The sequence below is a fragment of the Rhinolophus ferrumequinum genome, chromosome 16 (genome assembly GCF_004115265.2).
Source record: "Rhinolophus ferrumequinum isolate MPI-CBG mRhiFer1 chromosome 16, mRhiFer1_v1.p, whole genome shotgun sequence".
In the NCBI taxonomy this organism is placed as follows: domain Eukaryota; kingdom Metazoa; phylum Chordata; class Mammalia; order Chiroptera; family Rhinolophidae; genus Rhinolophus; species Rhinolophus ferrumequinum.
In genome coordinates this window covers 38750525-38757098 of record NC_046299.1, presented here as the reverse complement: position 1 = coordinate 38757098, position 6574 = coordinate 38750525, and the positions used below count along the sequence as shown (strand labels likewise).

At 39.7% G+C, this 6574-nt stretch overlaps 1 pseudogene; it reads right to left on the bottom strand.

Annotated features, from left to right (window-relative positions):
* Positions 1-461: 461 nt before the first annotated feature.
* On the bottom strand, positions 462-2564 carry LOC117035858 (molybdenum cofactor biosynthesis protein 1-like; annotated as a pseudogene).
* Positions 2565-6574: the final 4010 nt, after the last annotated feature.

The following is a 6574-nucleotide window of genomic DNA, read 5'->3' as shown; positions in this document are numbered from 1 at the left end:
AGCCACCACCAGGATATTTCCCTTCCTTAGTTGGTTTTCTTGGATGAGTTTGAAGGTCATGGGCCCTAGGTGGATCACAGTAGAGGCCACAGCCACCTGCTGTATGTTTGGCTTACCACCCATATCTACCATAGCTGCCTGTCCTTCTGCGTCCATGTGGGTTAATGTAAGGTTGACAGGGGTACTGAGTGGGTGGCAAGAGCCTGAGACTTGGGGCTAAGGTACTTTGGGTTGGAATCTGAGTCTGGGTGGGAACTGTAGTGTCTCTGAAGGAAACAAGACCCCAGCCACCACTGGGCAAGGGGTGGGCTCTGGGGGACCCATCATCCTTTCTACAAAGTTGCCACCTGGTTGGACAAACTCACTCTGTATCTCAGACCCTGAACATGGAGGGAATTCCTGCAGGAAATGCTTGGAATTGCTGGTGGAGAATCTTGGAGCATCAAAAATAACTTCCTGGGTCACCCACCGATAAGGATCACGGGCTGGTTCTTCATCTGGGAAATATCGAATATGCCTGCATGCTCCATGGCAGCCCGATGATTCTCAACAGCTCTTCCTTGGATGCCCCTACCCATGGGTGATCCCGTAGAGATACCACTGAGATCCCAAAGAGGCAGACCTTGAGGTTCCCATCAGTTGTGATTTGTAGCCAGTTGCTGGTCCCACAAAAACCTTCAGACATGTATGTGATACAGCTGATGTGGCCTCAGGAGCCAGGGATTTTAAAGGCCTTGCATGTGCTTGATTCCTCTTTGGGCAGCTTCTCCAGCTCAGGCCACTGCTGCCGGAGGGTGTCTAGGATCTCCTTTTATCTAACCATCTTCTTGAAGTTCACTTATTGCTATTGAAGGGCATGTACACCATGAGGTGCACATCCAGGGGGAGGCTCTCGATCAAGGCCACAAAGTCCAGGAGCTTGTCCTCGTTCAGGGCTTGCATCACCACACAGTTCACCTTCACAGGGCTGGAGCCCAGCTCGATGGCCTGTGGATGCCCTCCATGGCCTTGTGGAAGTCTTTCCTCTGGATGATGAACTGAAACTTGGCTGGGACCGGCGTTTCGAGGCTGATGTTGATGGCGCTGTGACCAGCTTTCTGAAGCTGTGGCAGCAGCCAGGCTAGGTTGATGCCATTGGTGGTGATGCCGATGTTCTTTAGCACCTCCATTTGGTGGAGCTGGGCCACAATGTCCACCATGTCTGGCTGGATGAGCCGTTTTCATCTGCAAACCAGATCTTATCTACGCCTTCTTTCACAAAGAGCCGTGCAACCATCAAGATCTTCTCTGCTCAGCAGGTCAGCCTTGGGGGGTCAGTGGACATCCTCCTCGGACATGCAGTACTGACCCTGGGCTCCATTGGAGGGACGGTGACTAGAGAGGTATTGGAGACATATAGGGAGACACTGAGCTGTGTGGCCTCAGGGTGAGGACTGGAGGGACAGCCGTCATTTTCCCCGTATAGAATCCCCTATCTTAGTTGATTTTTACCCTTAGTCAAAAGTTTTGCTGTAGTTTTTAAGGGCATTCACCCAGCACTGAGTAAATAGATAGCTATAGTCACAATTAAGTGTAGCTTGTTTCTTAATCATTATCGTACTGCCAATTCTAAAGTAAGATAAATTTTAATAGTACAAATTAAAAAATTAAATACACATGCACACATACCGTGTTTCCCTGAAAATAAGACCTAGCCAGACCATCAGCTCTCATGCGTCTTTTGGAGCAAAAATTAATATAAGACCTGGTCTTATTTTACTTATTTTAAAAGAAGACCAAATCTTGTCTAACATAATATAATATAAGACCAGGTCTTATATTAATATTTGCTCCAAAAGACGCATGAGAGCTGATGGTTCAGCTAGGTCTTATTTTCGGGGAAACACGGTATATTCTAAAAAAATACTTTATGATTCAAATCTAACTTCTCTCCAGACTGTTAGAATAGCTGTAAAGAAAACATCTGATCATGATATAGTTTGCCTTTTTTTTTTTTAAATTAGAGTTGAAGTATTAAAACCATAATAAAATAACAGAAATTGCAGAAAAAGGTGGTGCATCATTTATTCAGACTCCAGTATTTTAGGGACACTGACCTCCTGGAATGGAGTGCTAATTATTACAAAACGTTAAGCGTTTGTTTCAACACCAATGCCAAGAATTGATAAACATATTCCTGCTACCCTCAAGCAACTGACACTGTAGCTTGCACTGCTAACACATTTCCTGCGTGCTCAGGCTCTATATCAGGAAACATACATAAGGTAGGAATGAGTCCCCAATAGATTTATACACTCGGCTGCCAAGAAGTCTGAAAAATGTCCACTGCAACATCATTTTGACAAACTTGATTATATAGTTCTTTAAACTATAGCAGATTAGAAGAAGAGGGATGATATACACTGATATTTATTAAGGAATTCTTTATGACAGTGACTTTGTTATACATTTTACATATTATTGCTTAATACTCACATGTAACCACCCCATGGGGAAGGTTGCACCTCTGTTTTTATATAGGAAAATTGTGAATAACGTGGCTCCAAATCTGTTAGGCAAGGCATTCCGACCCAGGTCTGTCTGACTCCATATCCCATTTGCTGCCATGTTTAAAATCATGCAATTATACACGTAATACCAAGAAATCAACAAATCAACTTTCAATATTTTACAATAAAGGGGAACATATTTTGCAATATGTAATTTGAGGTTTCTGAGAAACTTTAATGCCATTTCAGAGGTTGTTTTCTAGGGATTTTCTCCCCATAGATACCTGTTGATTCCATTACACTAAAGAGTAATGTTTGTAAATAAGGTCATTACTTTTCAATTCTTAACACAAGGAAAATCTCTAGAAACTGAAATTAAGCCACTCTTTACAATGGGGTGTTTAGATAAAACTGCAATTAAATCATGAGTTTGCATGAAAATCATTCTAGAATAATCACTAACTCTTCCAAATGCAGTGAGAAACAATGTGTACGAATATAAATGGATTCCCAAGGATAGCTAATAATCGATTTCTAAGGCCTAATAGACCTTTTGTCCAGATTTCCTTCAATTTTTCACCTCTGAACATGTTGTCAGTATTTTGCACTGTGAGTTATGTGGCTTATAATTTACTGTCTTATCAAAACTATGCAAAATCTACCAGTAATAGTTCGTATGACAGTTTGTTCCCCATAACAACACGGTTTGGTTGATCTGTCAAATGACCCAAAGCCACATTGATTTGGTGATAGTAATTTCTATAGTTGGAATTCTTCTGTTATGTATGTGTGTGTATGTTTGTGTGCATTTGCACATATGTGTATGTATATATTTAAATGTTTATTACAAATATAGTAAATGTTTATATATTATAAATATGTATTTGTATATTTAAATATATATGTGTGTATATATATATACATATATATATACACACACACACATATATATATATATATATATCTAACCTCTAGTCCTTATTTTCTTCCAAATTTACACAGTTTTTGTAGTGAAGTGGGAAAGGGAAAATGAATGGAATGAATTGAGCCATGTTCATTGCCCTCAATAACTGTTATTGTTATTAAAACAGTAATTATTCTTCTTTACTCCAAATATACCATCTGCTTAAATCACCTTCCAAATTCCTAATTACACTGATGATTACCCATCCAAACAAAACAACATAACTTACCCAAATTTCAAGAGACTGAAGGAATAAAAGAGCTGTGTGAATGTGCTAACTTATGCTTTCCACTATCGTTTGAGAAGCCTTCTTGGCAGGTGTAGGCAATGACAGCTCACATTTATTTATTTAATTATTTATATTAGTTTCGGGTGTACAAAGCAATGTACTAGTTAGTCATTTACACTCTGAGTCAAAAGTTATGCTGTAGTTTTTAAGTGCATTCACCCAGCACTGAGTAAATAGATAGCTATAGTCACAATTAAGTGTAGCTTATTTCTGAATCATCATACTGCCAATTCTAAGGTAAGATAATCACAAAGTGATAACACCTCTCCCACAAGCTACTACCCCTCTGACGTCTTATATAGCTGATACTTCAGCTTCAGGTGTACAGCACAGTGGTCAGGCATCTACACAGTCTATGAAGTGATCTCCCTGATAAGTCCAGTGCCCATCTGCCACCCTACATAATCTTACAACATTGTTGATTATATTCCCCATACTGTATTTCATACATGCATGACTATTGTGTCTACAAATGTGTACTTTCTAATCCCTTCACCTTCTCCCCCATCCTCTCCCCGTCCCAACCAACAGTTTTTTTCTATATCTCTGAGTCTATTTCTGTTTTGTTTGCTCATTTATTCTGTTGTTTAGATTCCACGTATAAATGAGAGTATATGGTATTTGTCTTTTTTATACTGTATCTAAGAACTGTTAAACCCTGTGCATAATATTCAAATATAATCTTCATTACAAAGCACAGAGTAGGTACTATTATTCTCATCCCATTTTATTGATAAGAAAACAGACTGTTTGAGATATTTTAGGTATCTTGTGTAAGGTCACATCTAGAACTGTGTGGACTTGAAAACAGGCAGTGTGGTAAATTGAACCTTCCCAAAATGGCCAAAGTGATATTTCTGGTAATGTACCATGTTCTAAAACCTTGCTATTCCTCATCCAGAGACAGAGTCCATACCTATGTATACCCCTAGTGGGAACTTTGGCAGGTTTGTGATTGCTCTGTCCCATAAAGTGTGATTGACAGAAGTAATATTTTGTAACACTTGAGGCTACAGTTTTCGTTGTCTCTTTTTGTGTGAGGACAGTCACCCTAGGAGCCAAGCCTCCATAGAGGAACTTCAGGCCACATGGTGAAACCATTCTTGTTGAGAGCCATAGTTTTTCAGTTGATAGTCAGCATCAACCTCCAGAGTGAGCAGGTTTAAGCTGAATGGGCAAGTTTTCAAATGATTCCGGTCTCTTGCCATTAAATCATCTCCTGTCTTCCAGTCTTTCCATAGGAGGTCTGTACATCATGGAGCAAAGATAAGCATCTTCGATATGTCATGTCTGGTTTCCTGACTAAAGAACCCAGGAGCATATTCAATGGTTGCTTAAATTTTGGAGTAATTTGGTAAGGGGTCCTAGTAAATGGAATGAGTAATCTAATTTCAAGCTGGTATTTTCAAATATGGGAAAATACTGTCCCCATCCAGGAAAACTGGGCATAAGATATTTTATAGCTCCAATTTATAAAGATTCAGAATATTTCCTCAAGCATATAAATTATATACAAAATTTTTGGCAACAGAGATAGCAATGTTTGGGAGTTCTGCCTCCTCCCATAGTCACTATATGACTTCTAATTCCTTCAGGATCAGAAGGGGAGGAGAGAGGAAAGGAAACCAAGACTAAGGAAAAAAATAATTTAACAGAGCTGAATCTTTTTTTCATTATTTTTTGTCTGTCACGCCATCTGACTTGAGCAGATTTTGAAACACTGACTCTCATTACAAGGTTTAATGGATTCTTTAGGGACCCTCAATCTTCCCCCCAAAATGGAATCTTCTGCATTATACAATTATCTGTTCCTGGTGATACAATCTCCAGCTGATTTCTTATAACCCTTTGAACTTTTCTCTCTGCCTGTTGACACAACATGGACTCTTTCTGCTGCGGTCACCTCACCCTACCAGACTTCTTGGACAGGATTCTTACAAGTTAAAGTTGGTTGAAGAGGAAATACCACTTGAGTTGTCTATGCTGATCTGTTTAAAATGTTATGCACTTTTGTCTCATGTCCCTCAAAGTTTAGGATGCTCCAGTTTTTGTTTGTTTATTTGTTATTATTGACAAAATTAGTAGCATTGAGCAGCCCTAGTCTCTGTGTGACTTTTAACATATCAACAATCATCCAGCCAGAGGTTGAGGTACCAGTCTTCCTTCTTATAGACAATTCCTTCTCTTCAAGTGGGTTACCTGAAGCCCCAGCTTCTCAAAAGAAGGTAGGAGGAGAATCCCCTCCTCTCATGAAAAACAGACATATTCAGTCACAAGAAGGAAAGGGGCATGGGCAGCACACCTTAGATGGCAGATGTCTGTATTTAAAGAAACTTCCTAATGAAGCTCAAGCTTTTTCTCTTTCAGGCTGAAGAGGGATAATGAGCTATGTGTTGTGTTTTCCTACATCTCAGCAAGTCCTTTATTTGGAGCAAACGAATGCTTTGAAATCAATTAGTTGGCCTTAAGATTCTGTTATTTTCGTGGAAGGTCTTATATAATCATGTGAGACATTTAAAAGGCAGAAGTCAGAGAGTGGTGATAGAAGAACGGATCGGAGAGATTCAAAGAGTGAGGATTCCATGCGCCATTGTGGGTTTGAAGATGGATCATGTAAAACGGAACGTGAGTTGCTTGAAAGAGTTGAGAGTGTCCTAGCTGACAGCCCGGGAGGAATGGGACCTCCGTCCTACAACTATAGGAAACAATACACCATCTATCTGGAATACTCTTCTTTTCTATGAATCATCTCAGAAAAAGTTGTAAATATTACATCTCCTAGATATGCCATTGGGTGGTTCTGAACAAGATTGCTGTCTTGCATAAGAACAT